The sequence below is a fragment of the Oryctolagus cuniculus genome, chromosome 8 (genome assembly GCF_964237555.1).
Source record: "Oryctolagus cuniculus chromosome 8, mOryCun1.1, whole genome shotgun sequence".
Classification (NCBI taxonomy): Eukaryota; Metazoa; Chordata; class Mammalia; order Lagomorpha; family Leporidae; genus Oryctolagus; species Oryctolagus cuniculus.
The window spans coordinates 130,345,038-130,363,574 of record NC_091439.1 but is presented as its reverse complement, the minus strand read 5'-3'; the positions used below and the strand labels follow the sequence as shown (position 1 = coordinate 130,363,574).

At 36.8% G+C, this 18,537-nt stretch overlaps 1 protein-coding gene and 1 long non-coding RNA gene across 12 annotated transcripts in view; one reads left to right on the top strand and one right to left on the bottom strand.

The window, feature by feature from the left end:
* LOC138843592 (rho GTPase-activating protein 20-like) overlaps nucleotides 1-18,537 on the bottom strand; it is a 1,064,354-nt gene that overhangs the window by 233,045 nt on the left and 812,772 nt on the right. The window lies entirely within an intron of this gene.
* The window catches only part of LOC127488284 (uncharacterized), a 74,490-nt gene that overhangs the window by 28,503 nt on the left and 27,450 nt on the right, over nucleotides 1-18,537 (top strand). The window contains exons 2-3 of the long non-coding RNA XR_011378110.1: nucleotides 3,404-3,433; nucleotides 13,802-13,870. This is a non-coding gene — a long non-coding RNA (uncharacterized lncRNA). The remainder of the gene's footprint in view (nucleotides 1-3,403; nucleotides 3,434-13,801; nucleotides 13,871-18,537) is intronic.

Below are 18,537 nucleotides of genomic sequence, written 5' to 3'. Positions count from 1 at the left end.
TGGGGGCACAGGAGACCTCAAATAACTAAAGAAATCATACAAATAAACAAAGCTGGAAGCATCACAATACCAGATTTCAAGACATACTATAAGGCAATTATAATCAAAACAGCATGGTACTGGCACAAAAACAGATGATTAGCCAAATGGGACAGAATAGAAACACCAGAAATCAATCCAAACATCTACAACCAACTTATATTTGTTCAAGGAGCTAAAACCAATTCCTGGAGCAAGGATAGTCCATTTGGGGAACGAATCAGTGGATGGAAGACCTTTCTTTCTCTTTGCCTCTCTTCTCTCTGCGCAACTCTGACTTTCAAATAAATGAATGGAAAAATATTTTAAAAAAAAATAAGAGGGGAATAAGAGAGGGAGGAGATAGTTTATAACTGTAAAGCCATATATGTCTGCATACAGTTCCACTGACTTACTTCTAAGGGTACAGTTTAAAAACTTATCATGTGACTCCAATCCCATTAAAATTGTTGGTAAAAATGCCATCTTAATTGTTAAAGTGACCATACTAGGTGTTAAAGTGAATGTATAAATATGAATAAGTGTAAAAGAGATCATATAAATAAGACTAGGTGCAATAATAATAGAATTTAAAAGGAGATAATGTCCAATATGGGAAGCAGTCCACACCACAGAGTCCTAGAATGACATTCACTATAATTAACACTCTGACCTCAGAATCAACCCTTAAGTCTCCCTGGTCTGACTGAAAGGCTTGTGAGAGCATTTCAGGCATGGAAAGGCAAGACTCTGTGGCAAAAAATATCCTACACAAAGGTTATCTGTGAGTGAGACCCCAGTGGGGTGCCATCAAAGAAGGATGTTTCTCTGGAGGGAGGAGAGAACTTCCACTTTGCTTATGTCCTTGTCCAAATATTGAAGGTGTCTGTGGTCACAAAAGGCTTTTATAGCCTTGGCAGCTCATAGCAAGAGCCTCAAGTGATCACTGACATCATAAGTAAGAATGTTAATTATTAAATGAACAAAAGAAGTCACTGTTCACTTAATCCCCATGTAGAACCTCTGTCCTTAGTGAGTTTTGTATTATGAGAATTAACAGCAAAACTTATTATCAAACTGTACTTTATGTGTTGTGTGTGTGTGGGTGCAGACTGTTGAAATCTTTACTTAGCAAAGAGACCTCTCTCTATAAAGTTAATCTAAAAATGAACCATAATGAAAAGTGGGATGGGAGAGGGATTGGGAGGTGGGACAGGAGTAAAGGTAAGAGGGCGGTTGAGGGGGAAAGAGCCACTATAAGCCTAAAGTTGTACCTATGAAAAATGCATTCATTAAATAAAAGCTTTAAAAAATCTATACAAACATTGAAATTTTTTCTTAATTATCTTTTAATTCCATTCTACATGAACCTTTTGAAGTGTCATTATCATATTGCTTTGAAATATGCATGTATTGTGGAATGGTTTAATAAAATGAATCAACATACATATTATTCTGCACTTTTAAATATATTTTCTCAACACTTTTGGAGAATAAAATACATTATCATTAATTATACTCATCATGTTTCACTTTTTTCATCTTCCAGCTTAATCATCTTCTATCCTTTGATTATATATTGATATTTTCTTCCCTTCATTATGATCTTCAAATTTGTTGTTTGGTTCTTCAGCTTAAATATTCTCTCTGTGCTTCTTTATTGAAAGATACTTGCCATTATTATGTTTTAAGATGAAATATTATCCATTAATTAGGCCTTTCATACTATTCTAGCTATGGTAATCTTTGCTTCAGTGCTAAGACCTATCCATTATTTTATTTTTTTCTCTTTGGTGTCAAAATCCACCCAATTTTGAAAATAATATTTCCAAAACACAAATATAACAAAATAGGAAAACACCTATATAAACCAAGTAAGTTGAATCACATTTTGAAAACTCCAACCAATCAACCAAGAAAAAAGTCATACAATCAAAACCTTAGGTCCAGAGTTACAGAATATTCCAAAATTTTACAGAAGAATATATGAATCTATATTTCAAAGACCTACCCAAAGCAGAAATAAGCAAAGCATATTGGTTTTAGTTTCTTTGAGAAAACCAGCATTACAGTGAGGATGATGCAAGGGGACCAAGACTTGAAATAAAAATTAAAGTTTTAGATCAGGACTTGAAATAAAAAATTAAGTTTTACTAAATGCATCCCTTTCATAAGCAGAGCTACAAGTATCCTCAGCAAAATATTAATTTAATAAATGAAATCACATAATATCTCAATAGAAAGCAGGATATATTAAAAGACACAAGAGTGCTGTAGATTCCCAGACAAGTCAACCAGGTAGGTAAAAAAATAAAAGAAGAAAATCACATGATCAGTTAGATTACATGTTGAAAGGCATTTAATGAAGTTCATAATCTGGTAAAAAGAATACTGCTAACAGAACAACAACTAAAAAGCCAGCAACTTCCTAACTCCAATCAACAACGAAATGAACCTATGACAAACAATGCAAGTAATTAGGATCATTGAAAACTTTTTTTTACCCTAGGAGTAAACCTAGACCGTGAGTCTGTGCTGTCTCTCAAACTTTCTACTGCAGTGATAGTAAGGAGAATAAAACAGTAAAAACAAATTATGAGGTATAAAGATCAATTTCAGACATAAAATGAATATATTTGATGATGTTTATATAGAAAGATAATCCATAAAATTATAAAAACAAATACAACAGATAAATGACATTACTGGAAAGACCAATTTTATATATACATATATGTATATTTATAAAATCTACTAATTTCTAAGTGCCATCAAGAAATAAATAGGAAATAATAGTAGAGGACAATAGGCAGTCTAGAAAAAATGTGCAAGAAAAATGGGAAAAAAGATTAAATTATGTGGTGTCTTTAAACACTCTTTAAATAAATACTAAAAAACCCATAGATGACTCAATAGAAAAAAAGTCACATATATGATGAAAAAGAAAGGCTCTGAAGGCAATAAACCACCATTAAACTGTAACTGACCTGAAGCAGGTTACTGCAACTTCCAAGTAGGATCCTCTCAGGATGATGGGCTGGGAGGTCAGAGGGAGCCTAGCAGTTGGCAAGACCAGAGAAGAGAAAATTCCTCCCACTACAGGCATGGCATAGCTTAGAAAGACACGTTCCAGCATGACCTGAAGATATGCATCAGTGCTATGGAGGATGCTGGTTGGCTGTGTCTATTGTGATGTTCATACCCATGGAAATGCAAGCTTTCCAATCATGTGTGGTGGCATAAATGTTACATAATCACCAGAGATCTTGACACCATAGTAGTGTTCCAGTTCCATGGCAGATAGAAGTCCTAGGAGGGGCCTCCACTGCTGGGAAACTTGGAAGGTAGCCAGCGTTCACTGTTCTCTGACTTTCTTCTATTGCAGAATTCCACCCACCTCAGATGCTGAGAAATGGTGAGTGTGTGGGGCCGGGCTTGAGGAGAGGGGGAGGTGCAGTGGGAAGAAGTCACCAGAAAATGATGGCAGGATACGGGCTTCCCACATGTTATCCCTGGAGTTTGTAGGCCCCATCTCACTGCCGGCACAACCCTTCCTTTGGCCCCTTCTTTTACACAGTGTATGGGCTGGACTGGCATCCAGAACTCCAGGTGCCCTGTTCCTTTCCTACTCAGAGCCCAGAGGCCATCTCTGGGCAGCTGTTGGCAGCAGCCCCTTGCATTCCCTGATTGAGCCATGGGGAAAGGATAGTCATTATGGATTAATATGGGCTGTGTGCAGGGTTCGTGTGGTGAGGAGCAATCATTTAAGGGGTTCTTAGTTTCTCTCTTCTTCCAAGGGTTGCTTCTAAATTCATCAGAAGAATGTTCTTAGTACACAGACTCTGACAACTCAGCATAGCTCTTTTTAGGGGTCTGACCTCATTTTCTGTTGGCATTAACAGAGTCAAAGACAATGTAAGTTAAAAACAAAGCAATTTTATTTTGCTCAGGATGTTGGTCCAGGTTTTAGGGGGCAGGAGGACACTGTAATTTGTATTTGCATATTATCTTAGCCCTTACATGTTCGTTTGACAGGCTGTCCTCTGTCTCTGAACTTTGAAATTAGAAATCTTAGGAAGCCACATTTATGAATGTTTTAAAAATTGTTTCTGTTCCATGACAACCATCTCAACCTCAAAGATATAAGCCTAGATTCCTGTTAGTTTTAATTTTTATTTTGATATAGAGTGATTTTTTGAGTGTTACTGGAGTATAATTGGCAAACAAAATTTATATATATTCAAGGCCTGCAGGCTGATGTTTTGATATGTGAGGAGACTTTTTAAAGTTTAGGGAAAATTCATCTTATCTTTTAATCCCATTTTTCACAAAGTTTTATGAGTCCCCTTGTACATATACATTATGGAATGATTAGGACAATCAAACAAACATACTCATTATCTTTCTTTAATTTTTGACAGGCAGAGTAGACAGTGAGAGAGAGAGAGAGAAAGGTCTTCCTTTTGCTTTTGGTTCACCCTCCAATGGCCGCCGCGGCCGGCGCATTGTGCTGATCCAAAGCCAGGAGACAGGTGCTTCTCCTGGTCTCCCATGGGGTGCAGGGCCCAAGCACTTGGGTCATCCTCCACTGCACTCCCAGGCAACAGCAGAGAGGTTCACTGGAAGAGGGGCAACCGGGACAGAATCCGGCACCCCCACTGGGGCTAGAACCTGGTGTGCTGGCGCCGCAAGGTGGAGGATTAGCCTATTGAGCCACGGTGCTGGCCCAACTCATTATCTTTCATAGTTTTTAGAAGAATAATTAATATATTAACAAGTTACGTAATAATGTATTCACATCATTTTTGTGGTGTATATTATCTCCTAACTGCAAATGTGTGTTGTTCAACTAACATCTTCCCATTTCCTTCACTCTCATGCCCTGGCAACCACTATTTTGTTTTGTACTTAAGTTTGACTTTCTTAGATTCCACAAATAAGGGAGATTGTGCTTGACTTGTGGACATAATTACCTCACAAAAGTAATTATGTTCACAAGTCAAGCACTTATCCATAAAAGTGGTTGCCAGCCACCACTCTCTCATGAACAATGGTTAATAGTACCTGAGTAATTTAAAATGACTATCAGTTGTTTTAATGGAGACAACTATAGTTTTCTCCTAAACTTTTTTTTTTTGGACAAGCAGAGTGGACAGTGAGACAGAAAGGTCTTCCTTTTCCATTGGATCACCCCACAATGGCCACTACGGCCGGTGCACTGCAGCCAGCGCACCGTGCTGATCTGAAGCCAGAAGCCAGGTGCCTCTCCTGGTCTCCCATGTGGGTGCAGGGCCCAAGGTCTTGGGCCATCCTCCATTGCCTTCCCGGGCCACAGCAGAGAGCTGGCCTGGAAGAGGAGCAACCGTGACAGAATCTGGTGCCCTGACCAGGACTAGAACCTGATGTGCCAGCACCGCAGGTGGAGGATTAGCCTATTGAGCTGCGGCGCCGGCCTCTACTAAACTTTCAATTATTGAATTGCATGTTTTTTTTCACCTTGACAGGTTATGGTCATTAGGAATCTATTTATGTATTATAACAATATATAATGATAAATGCCCATGTGTAACTGCAAGGAGGTCACAGGCATACTATTGACTATATTATAACTATCCTGACACAAATTTTGATGTAAAAGATTTACTGCAGAGATTCCAAGATGATGGAATAGAGAAGGAGCTCATTACTCTAGTGTAAGGGAAGGTAATTAAAAAAAAAGATAGTTAACAAAGTGGAGAGAGTGCAATCTTGGGGAACAGTTAGGGAGAAAACTGCAGAGGAAATTCCATGCAAATTAAAGGAACACTGTGGATCTATGTGGGGGATGTGGATGTGCACAGTTCAGGACCACTGTAGCCTAAAAAACCTCAGCACCAGCTTTGAAGAGTGAAGTGAGATCAGGCTGCAGCAGCCCAGGCCAATTGCAATTACACTTCAGGAAGAGCCTGGTGTGAGTCTAGCCTGCCCAGTGGGGGACAGTGTCCCTCCAACCTAGAGGAATAAAAAGGGAGAACACATTTCTCTCTCACTGACCACCTAGCACCAGCATCCTGTAACTGTGTCAGCTTGAGTCCACATGCCCAGCAACTAGCTGAGAGGAGTTGGGTCTGAGTCTGGCTGAGAGAATTGACAGGGGACTAGGTTACCATTACTTGGGAGCCTTGTTACTGTTATGGACTATGAAAACACTGTGGCTGCATGGGAGGGTGCAAGGTGTGTCTGAATCTATGAGCAGACATTGTGGGTGGCTCCATATGCTTGGAACTCTCTGACTGCCTGGTGAGAGTCACTGTTAGAGGATCCATGCTCACACTGCATTGATCCTTTGTGTCGCTCTTGTAGCAGTGCAGATGGTTGCACTCACTGAGGATAGCGGCTGGGCATAGGTCTCCTTGGAGGAGACGTGAGCGTGAGAATATGCCAATAAAGTGAGCCAAACCACCCTGATTAAAAAAGAGATTTACCACGCCTCACTTGGGTGTCACCTTGGACACTTCCATCACACTGTAGCACTGAATGGAGCTCCTGGGTCACACTCATCACATGCCTCTGGGTATTCACAGAAAAAGCCTACACTGAACCACATAGGCATAATCCAAAGAGGAAGACCATCACAGCGAGGAGAATAACCAACATGGATAGTAACAGAAAATTTCCGTAAATTGGACAAAGATAGGGACACCTAAGTACAGGAAGTACACAGAACTCCCAAAAGACATGCCCAAAAAAGGTCTTCACCATGACACAATGTAGTAAAACTCTCCACAGTGAAATATAAAGAAAAGATTCTAAAATGTGCATGAAAGAAATGCCAAATTACTTTCAGAGCAACTGCAATTAGACTCACAGCACATTCTCATCAGAAACCTTACAGGCATGGAGAGGATGGTGAGATATATGCCAAGTCGGAAGAGAAACAAAAAACTTTCAACCCAGAATACCGTACCCTGCAAAATTTTCATTTATGAATGAAGATTAAATAAAGACCTTCCTTAACAAACAAATTTAAAGAATATGTCACCCATTTATCCAGCCTTACAAAAGATGCTGAAGGATGTGCTTCAGAAAGAAACATGGTCATCACTATGAAAGAAGATGAAAAGCAAAAACAAAAAGATGAAAGCAAAAAATCTCCCAATGATAGTGCCAAGAAAGTCCAAAGTAAACAATATGAATATATATGGAAAAATGGCAAGGCCAAGTCATTTTTATCAATATTCAACTTGAATGTAAATATCCTCAACATTCCAGTTAAAAGTTACAGTTTGGCCAATGGAATAAAAACAAGACCCATTTCTTTGCTGCCTATAACAAATGCATCTCACCAACAAAGATACACTTGGACTGTAATTGAAAGGATGGAAAAAGATATTCCATGCTAACAGAAACAGAAATGACATGGTGTAGCCATCCTAATAGCTAAGACCTGGAACCAACCTAAATGCCCATCAACGGTAGACTGGATAAAGAAATTATGGGATATGTACTCTTTAGAATACTATACTGCAGTAAGAAACAACGAAATCCAGTCATTTGCAACAAAATGGAGGAATCTGGAACACATCATGCTGAGTGAAATAAGCCAGTCCCAAAGGGACAAATACCATATGTTCTCCCTGATCGGTGACAACTGACTGAACACCAAAAAGGAAACTTGTTGAAGTGAAAGGGACACTATGGGAAACGGTGACTTGATCAGCATAGCCCTGACTGTTAATGAACAACTTAATACATTATCCCTCTTAGTAGTTTTTTTGTCTGTTCTACTTAATATGACTGATTTAATTCTGTAATTAATACACAGTTATTCTTAAGTGTTGAAATTTAACTGAATTGTGATCCCTGTTAAACATAAGAGTGGGAATAAGAGAGGGAAGAGATATATAATTTGGGACATGCTCAAGCTGACTTGCCCCAAATGGTAGAGTTAGAAACATACCAGGGGATTCCAATTTAATCCCATCAAGGTGGCATGTACCAATGCCATCTCACTAGTCCAAGTGATCAATTTCAGTTCGCAATTGATCATAATGAAAGGACTAAGAGTCAAAGGGAGCACATAAGCAAGTCTAGTACCTGCTAACACTATCCGATAGAATAAATAAAGGGGAGAGTGATCCAACATGGGAAGTGAGATACTCAGCAGACTCATAGAATGGCAGATGCCCTAAATAGCACGCTGGCCTCAGAATCAGCCCTAAAGGCACTCGGATCTGGCTGAAAAGCCCATGAGAGTATTTCAGGCATGGAAAGCCAAGACACTCTGGCAAAAGATCTCTGTGAGTGAGATCTCAGTGGAAAGAACAGGTCTTCAAAGAAGGAGGTACCTTTCTCTGAAGGGAGGAGAGAACCTCCACTTTGACTATGACCTTGTCTAAACAAGATAAGAGTCGGAGAACTCAAGGGGCTTCCATAGCCTTGGAAACTCATGACTGGAGCATAGGGAGATTACTGATGCCATAGACAGGAGTGTCAATTGGTAAAGTCAACAACAGGAGTCACTGTGCACTTACTCCTCATGTAGGATCTCTGTCCTTAATGTGCTGTGCATTGAGATTTAATGCTATAATGAGTACTCAAATAATATATTTCACTTTGTGTTTCTATGGGGGTGCAAACTGTTGAAATCTTTACTTAATGCATACTAAACTGATCCTCTGTTAAAAAAAAAAAAAAAAAAAAAAAAAGAAAAGAAAAGAAAAGAAAAGAAACTATCAACTCCCAACTTGACTCTCACTGGGATTAAACATGACAATAGGTCTGATCTGATTTCATCATCATTAAAAAAATCATCTATTATTTTTCACTTTATGTTTCTGTGTGGGAGCAAACTGTTGAAAGCCTTACTTAATGTATACTAAGCTGATCTTCTGTATATTAAGATAATCGAAAATGAATCTTGATGTGAATGGAAGGGGAGAGGGAGTGGGAAAGGGGAGGGTTGTGGGTGGGAGGGACGGTATGGGGGGGAAGCCATTGTAATCCATAAATCGTACTTTGGAAATTTATATTCATTATATAAAAGTTAAAAAAAAAATAAAAAATAAATAAAAAATTAAAAAAAAAAAAAATAAACAACTGATGGAAGATAAAAAAAAAAAAAAAAAAAAAAACAGACTTTAACAGAAAAACTGTTAAAGGATACAAAAAAGGGCATTATGTAATGATTAAGGGATCAGTTCAATGGGAAGATGTGACTATAATAATGCATATGCACCCAAATACTAGGGTACAAAGCTATTTTAAAGAAATGTTAATGGATCCAAAGGGAATCATAGACTCCAATACAATAGTCATACAGGGTTTTAATTCCCCACTAGCATCAATGGACAGATCAACCAGAAAGAAAATCAGTAATAAAACAACAGAGTTAATTGACACTATAGACCAAATGAACCTAACAGATATCTACAGAACTAATCATCCTACAGTTATAGAATACACATTCTTCTCACCAGTGTTTGGAACTTTCTCTAAGATAGACAACATGGTAGGGCATACAGCAAGTATCAGCAAATTAAAAAAAAAATAAAAATGATACCATGTATCTTCTCTGACCATAATGGAATAGACTGGAAATCAACAGCTCAAGAATCTCTAGAACATATGCAAAAACATGGAGACTGAACAACATGCTCCTAAATGAAGAGTGGGTCATAAGGAATATCAAAAAAATTTCTGTAAGCAAATAAAGACAATACAACATGGCAAACTTTATGGGATACAACAAAAGCATTATTAAGAGGAAAGTTTATAGCAATTGGTGCCTACATCAAAAAATTGGAAAGATACCGAATATATTATCAATTCATCTTAAGGAACTAGAAAAACAACAGCAAACAAAACCCAAAATTATTAGGAGAAAAGAAATAATTAAATTTAGAAAACAAACAAAATTGAAACCAAACAACAAAAAAGATCAATGAAACAACAAATTGGGAAACCTAAAGGAGATGGATAGGTTCCAAGGCACATACAACTTACCTAAATTGAGCCATGAAGACACATAATACCTAAACAAGTCAATAATCACAATGAAAATTGAATAAATAATAAAGACCCTACAAACAAAGAAAATCCCAGTACTGTATGGCTTCACTGCTGGATCTTCCAGACATTTAAAGAAGAATTAACTTCAATTCTTCTCAAGTTACTCAAAATAGTTGAAAGAGAGGGAATCCTTCCACACTCTTTCTATGAAGCCAGCATCACCGTAATTTCTAAACGTGAAAAAGATACAACAGAGAAAGAGAACTACAAGCCAATTTTTCAGATGAACATAGATGCAAAATACCCAATCAAATCCATCAACATTTAAGAAAGATCATTCAACTGGACCAAGTGGATTTATCCCCAGTGTGCAGGGATGGTTCAAACATTCACAAATCAACAAATGTGTTACATCACATTAACAAATTGAAGAACAAAAACCAAATGATCTCAATAGATAGAGATAAACTTTTGATAAAATACAACTCTTTTAGGATAAAAGCTTTAAGCAAATAGAAAGAACTTTCCTCAACACAATCAAAGCAATTTATGACAAACCATGGCCAGCATCCTATTGAATGCGGAAACCTTGTATGTATTCCATCTAACATCCAGAATCTGACAAAATGCCCACTCTCAGTAATGCTATTCAGTATAGTCCTGGAAGTTTTAGCCAAAGTCATTTGGCAAGAAAAAGAAACCAAAGGGATACAAATTGGGAAGGCAAAAGCCAAAATATTTACATGAATCTATATATAGAGGATCCAAAAGACTCCACAAAAAGAATATTGGAGCTCATAAAAGAGTTGATAATGTGGCAGGCTATAAAATCAGCATTCAAAAATCAACAGTCCTTAATGCACAACTGAATACGTTATCCCTCTTAGTATTTTTTTGTCTGTTCTACTAATACTACTGGTTTAATTCTGTAATTAATACACAGTTATTCTTAAGTGTTGAAATTTAACTGAAATGTGATCCCTGTTAAATATAAGAGTGGGAATAAGAGAGGGAAGAGATGTGCAATTCGGGAAATGCTCAAGCTGACTTACCTCAAATGGTAGAGTTAGAAACATACCAGGGGATTCCAATTCAATCCCATCAAGGTGGCATGTACCAATGCCATCTCACTAGTCCCAGTGATCAATTTCTGTTCACAATTGATCATAATGAAAGGACTAAGAGTCAAAGGGATCACATAAACAAGACTAGTGTCTGCTAATACTAACTGATAGAATAAAAAAAGGGGAGAGCAATCCAACATGGGAAATGAGATACACAGCAGACTCATAGAATGGCGGATGTTCTAAACAGCACTCTGGCCTCAGAATCAGCCCTAAAGGCATTCCGATCTGGCTGAGATCCCAGTGGAAAGAACAGGTCTTCAAAGAAGGAGGTACCTTTCTCTGAAGGGAGCAGAGAACTTCCACTTTGACTATGACCTTGTCTAAATAAGATAAGAGTCAGTGAACTCAAAAGGCTTCCATAGCCTTGGAAACTCATGACTGGAGCAAAGGGAGATTACTGATGCCATAAAAAGGAGTGTCAATTTGTAAAGTTAATGACAGGAGTCACTGTGCACTTACTCCTCATGTAGGATCTCTGTCCTTAATGTGCTGTACATTGAGATTTAATGCTATAACGTGTACTCAAATAGTATTTTTCACTTTGTGTTTCTATGTGGGTGCAAACTGTTGAAATCTTTACTTACTGTATACTAAACTGATCTTCTGTATATAGAGAAAATTGAAAATGAATCTTCATAAGAATGGAAGGGGAGAGAGAGTGGGAAAGGGGATGGTTGCGGGTGGGAGGGATGTTATGGGTGGGGGGGAAGCCAATGTAATCCATAAGCTGTACTTTGGAAATCTATATTCATTAAATAAAAGTTAAAAAAAACAACAGTCTTTTTATACACAGAGAATGCCACAGCTGATAAAACTTCTAAGATAATTCCATTCATAATAGCTACAAAAACAAACACTTTGAAATAAATTTAGTCAAGAACATCATAGATCTCTGCAATGAAAATTAGAAAACACTAAAGAAAAAAATAGAAAAAGACACAAAAGTGGAAAAATTTTTCATGCTCATGCATAGTAATACTTGATGTAATCAAAATGTCCATTCTACTAAAGTAATTTATAGATTCAATGTGATACCATCAAAATACCAAGGATATTCATCTCAGATCAAAAATAAAAGGATGCTGAAATTCATATGCAGACACAAGAGATCCTGAATAACTAAAGCAAGTTTATATCACAACAACAAAGCTGGAGGCATCACAATACCACATTTCAAGATGTATTACAGCACAGTTATTTCAATACAGTCTGGCACTCTCACAAAAATTGATGGATATGCCAATGGAAAGAAAGAGGAACTCCAGAAATCAACCTATGCATCTACAACCAACTTATCTTTGACAAAGGAGCTAAAATCAATTCCTTGAGCAAGTACAATCTCTTCAACAAATGGTGCTGAGAAAATTGGATATCCACATGTAGAAGTATGAAGAAAGGTCCCTCCTTACACAAAAATCCACTCAAAATGGATCAAAGACTTAAATCTATGACCAGATACTGTCAAATTATTAGGGAACATTGGGGAAACACTGAAAGATATTGGTATACACAAAGAGTTCTTGGGGGAAAATCAAGAAGCACAGGGAATCAAAGCCAAAATGGACAAAGGGGAGTACATCAAACTGAAAAGTCTCTGCACTGCAAAAGGAACACTCAGCAAAGTGAAGAGGTAACTTGAAGAATTAGAAAAATCATTTGCAAACTATGCAACTGGTAAGGGTTTAATATCCAGAATCTATAAAGAGTTCAAGAAATTCAATAACCACAAAACAAAAAATCCATTGAAAAAATGAACCAAGTACTTAAACAGAATTTTTTCTTTTCTTTTATCTTCATTTATTGATCGTTTTATAAGTATAAAGTAAATCTTTAAAATTTTTTTTTCACAGGGGAATATTTTACATTATTGTTTTAAAGACATTTATTTATTTTAATGGCAATTACATACAGAGAGATATTTCTTTTGCCGGGTCCCTACCCTAAATAGCTGAAACAGGCAGGACTTGGACAGGCCAAAGCCAGGAGCAGGGAACTCCATCCAGGTCCTCCATATAGATGGCAGGGACCTCAAAGACTTGTCATTCTCTACTGCTTTCCCAGGTGCATTGCCAGAGAGTGAGATTGGAAGTGTAGCAACCGGGGCTTGAACTGGTACCCATATGGAATGCTAGAGTTGCAGGTGGTGGCTTAACTTGCTGTGCCACAATGCCAGCTCTGATTTACTGCTATATATTTTTGAATGTTAAATTTGTATGTTTGAAATACATGAAATTTGTTCTCTATATAAATAAAAAGTAAAAATATTAGAATATGCTTTTGATAGGAGATAAAGATTCTTAGTAATTAACAGGCAGTTTAAAATGTACTTAAGGCTATAGCCCTTCTAAATGTGTTGAATAACGATAAAACCAATTGATTCTATGTTTTTGCGTTGATGGTCTGTTAAGAAATGACAATATTTTTCATAAATTAAATGAAAATTACTAGTGTGAAGAAATACTTCTAGATTATGAGGGCTATGAAATTTAATCATGTGCCCCTTAAATTATTAAGATAAGGAAAATTATACAGTTTAAATGTCAATTTCATTTGTAATGCTGCTAATTTCCTTCAGTAATTACAGTTGTTTTTTGTTATCAATTAATTGATAAATCCAGTTGAAAATAAAACTACAAGATATGGATGGTCAATATTTTGTTTTACAGACCCCCAAAACTTTTATCATTAATATTGGAGATGTGAATGACAACATGCCAACACTTACTCATTCTTCTGTAAGTATATGGATAATAGAAATATGTATAATCCTTTGTTAATTATTAAATATGCACATCTCTGCTCGTGACATATAATTTCTTTTTTAAAAGATTTATTTATTTATTAGAAAGTCAGAGTTAAACAGAGAGACAAAGAATGGCAGAAAGAGAAGCAGAGAGAGAGGTCCTCCATTCACTGGTTCATTCCCCAGTTGGTCATAATGGCTGGAGCTGTGCCAATCTGAAACCAGGAGCCAGGACCTTCCTCTGGGTCTTCCTATTTGAGTGCAGGAGTCCAAGGACCTGCACCATCTTCCACTGCTTTCCCAGGTATAGCAGAGAATTGGATCAGAATTAAAGTAGCCAGGACTCAAATACGCACCCATATGGGATGCCAGTAATGCAGGTGGTCGCTTTATCCACTATACCACAGCTTAAAAAGACATTTTTCAACAGAGGAAAGTCATATGGCCAACAGACACTTAAGAAAATGTTCAGAATCACTAGCCATCAGAGAAATGCAAATCAAAACCACAATGAGGTTTCACCTCACTCTAGTTAGAATGGCTCTCATACAGAAATCAACAAGCAACAAATGCTGGTGATGATGAGGGGGGAAAGTTACCATAATCTGTTGTTAATAGAAAGGGAAACTGCTACAGCCACTGTGGAAGACAGCATGGAAATACCTCAGAAATTTGAATATATACCTACCATGAGACCCAACCATCCCACTGCTGAGAATTTACCCAAAGAAAATGAATCAGCATGTGAAATGAAAATGAATCACCATGTTTATTTCAACTCAATTCACAATAGCTAAGATATGGAATCAACCCAAATGTCTGTCAATGTAAGACTGGATAAATAAATTATGGGATATGTATACCTACATAGCAGTAAAAAAAAGCAAATCTTGTATTTTGCAACAAAATGTAAGCAACTAGAAAACATTATACTTAGTGAAATAAGCCTGTCCCAAAGGGCAAATACTATATGTTCTCCCTGATCTTTGATAACTAATAGAACACCTAAAAGGCGATATAGAATATTAGAGTTTAACATCGAGTTCAAGAGAAAACCACCACTACTTTCAGGATACTCTCATGGGCCACAGCTTCCTATTCACCCTTAAGGCTGGAGGTGGGTCAAGAAGTCTGTAAATCAGAGACTTTTTACATTAATACTAGTAAAACAACATAATAAATAGATCTTAAACATAAAACATGAAAAAAGGAGAAAAGATATACTGCACACTCTCATAAAGCAAGAACAACTGAAATTTATATTGTCTATTTTTAAATAAATAAAAAATAAAATGCTATCCTGTATATAAAATTATACTAGCCCATTTTATATAATATTAAAAAGCTTAGAAATGCTTTATCTCAGTAAATAAACATGACACTACAACACATTTAAAAAGGAAAAAAGTCATCAGACTGGCCCATGGAAATACCTAAGATTATTTCATAGCTCCTAATACAGAAAAATTAAATGAAATAAGGGAAAAAACTAAAGTGAAACAAAAAATACAAAATTACAACCATGATCTTAAAAAGCATACTGTAATATCTTCAATCAAATTCAGTAACTAAGTCATTTATGGAATGAACACTGCAGATAATTAGGTTAGGGGAGTGGTTTTGCTGGCACTCAGATCAAAGTCACAAGGTATATAGAAATAATTTATTATTAAGAAAGACTAATTCTGAAACAGCCGGACTATTTAAAAATCATATACCTACTGATATACAGAAGAAGGATAGAGATGTAGGTGGGAGCAGCAGTTCTGTTTGTGCTATATTGCAAAGTAAGGTAAGTGAAGCATATGTGATGGAAATTTTAAAAGTTCATGAAAAGCTGAATTAAAGTATGAGTTTGCTGTGGCACAATTTTTTGGCAAAAAGGCATTTTCGTAATATATGGAAAATGCATAATATGAAAAATACATGAATTTCAAAATTGGTATTGCACCAAAATTACCTCATCTTTTAGTTCTATTTTATGAACATTTAAAAATGCTTTAAATATTATTTATTTATTTATTTGAAAGAGTTACAGAGAGAGATGAAGAGAGAGCAAGGGAAGGAGGTAAGAAAGGAAGGAGGGAGGGAGAGACAGGGGGAGAGAGTGGAGAGAGAGAGAGAGAGAGAGAGAGAGAGAGAGAGAGAGAAAGAGAGAAAGAGAGACTTTCTATTTTCTAGTTCAATTTTGCTGGTTCAATTCCCAGAGAGCTTCGTTGGTCTGGGCTGGGTCAGGCAAAACTATGGAACCAGGATATTCATCTGGTTCTCGCATGTGGGTGGCAGGGGCCAAAGGATTCAGCCATCTTCAACTGCTATTCCCAGGCCATTATCAGGTATTTGGGTCAGAGGTGAAGCAGCTGGGACTCAAACTTGTGCCTATATTAGATATTGGCATCACAGGCAGTGGCTTTACCCACTACACCACAATTGTGTCTCTAAAATGTTTATAAATGTTTGTATATTTAAAATGCAGAGTGCCTGAAAGAGACTGATCTGTCTTCCATATTGTGGTTTGTTCCCCAAATGTCTGCAACAGCCAAGGATAGGCAAGTCTAAACACAAGACCAAGGAACTCCTTTGTGGTCTACCAGATGAGTGGCAGTAATGCAAGCACTTAGGTCACCATCTACTACCTCCCCTGCATATTTCTAGAAAGATAGATGAGCAGCAGAGGTAGAACTTGATACGAAGCACTCTGATGTGATATGTGGGCATTCCAAGTAGTGGCTAAACCAACTGCTAAACCAGCTACTCTTTGAATATTTTGAAGTAACACTTACCTTTATTTTACCATGGTTCTGATATTCCAGGTGTGACTTATTACTTCCACAGGACCTACTTTCATCTTTTCAGCAAAGAAATGTGTATCATGAAGAGAAATGCTGCCAAAAACAAACAAATCTTGAAATACAAAGATTAATAAGAAAAGCAAGTTCTTATGAATAAAATGAATTAACTTTTCTATGCAGTGGCAAATATTTGGTAAAATGCTTACCCATAGTATCTAAAAACACTGTGAAAGCAGATTATCCCATGAAATAATTATTAGAAAATAGTGTTTGGGTCTGGAGCCATGGCATGGTGGGTAAAACTGCCACCTGTGATGACAGTATTCCATATGGATGCTGATTTGAGTCCTAGTTGCTCCACTTCTGATCCAGCTCCCCAGTAATGCACCTGGGAGGGCAGTGGAGAATGACCCAAGTTCTAGGGCCCCTGCACCCATGTGGAAGATCTGGAAGAAGTTCCTGGCTCCTGGCTTTGGATTGGTCCAGCTGAAAGTATTGAGGCCATTTGAAGAGTAAACCAATGGATAGAGGATCTCTCTCTCTCTCTCTCTCTCTCTCTCTCTCTCTCTCCATCTTTGTAACTCTGACTTCCAAATAGATAAAAAAAATTATTAAAAAAGAAATTAATGTTCAGCAAGCTGATGATTTCTAGAACTGGTGGAAAATTGAGTTTTTTTTTTAAAACCTCAATCATAAAGCAATCAATTAATGAGACTTTAAAAATAAAGACCTATTAAATCATTTTATGAAAACATTGTGCTGTATGTTAAAGGAGAGACCTTGTACTGTCATTTTACCACTGCTTCCAGGTAATTTGCTTTATGCTGAGATTAAAAAAAAAAAACGTGCATGGGAGAAGTAATACAAAGATTTTTTTTAGGCCATGCCATGAAAAGGACTTTGGAACAAGGGAACAAGATAATACTTCAAAATAAAGACAAATGACTTACTAAGTCTTTACATTAAATTTTTTAAAAAAAATCACTTTATTTGAAAGGTTGAGAAAGTGTGTGTGTGTGTGTGTGTGTGTGTGTGTGTATGTGTGAGAGAGAAAGAAGGAGAGAGAGAAATATATTGAGATAGAGATCTTCCATTCACTGGTTTATTCCCTAAATGCTTTCAAAAGTTCATTATGGGTATTACCAAAGCCAAAAACCTGGAACTCAATTCAGTTCTTACACATTGGTGTCAGGGAACTATCTACTTGAGCCTATACCTGCCACCATGCCTGATACCCATTAGCAGGAAACTGGACTGTAAGTGGAGGATCCAGGACTCTGACAAAGGATATAGTTATCCCACATGGCCACCGTTATGCCAAATAAATAAATAAATCTTTTAAAAACTCTAAAAATTTAATCAGTAATGTTTATGTTATTGATGTCACAAATTATATCTTTGTATACAATGTATCCATCAACATAGATTTATATTTTATGATTTACATTTTAAAACCCAATAGAATAACAAAAATGGAGTTAGAATCAAAATTACAAGAATACTGATTTTTATATTTTTACTTATCTTTCCTAGAAAAGTTTCTATACTCACATATCTTTGGTTTAAAATGTATTGTCCTTTTATCTGCATTGAGAAAAGCCTCTATGGGTCTCTCACAAGTAGTAGGGATGCATGTATTTGAGTTATCATCTGATGCTATCCTGGGCACATCAGCAGAAAACTTGATCAGAATCAGAGCAGTCAAGACTTGAAATGGGTATTTTTTTGTAGGATTTGGACATTGAAAGTGGTGACCTAATCCAATATGTTATAAGGTCTACCCCTACATTTTGTAAAATGGAAAATTGAGAATACTTCAGTTTTATTCATTTTCAAGTCTCTTTTCGATTTTCAGATTCTATTGAAA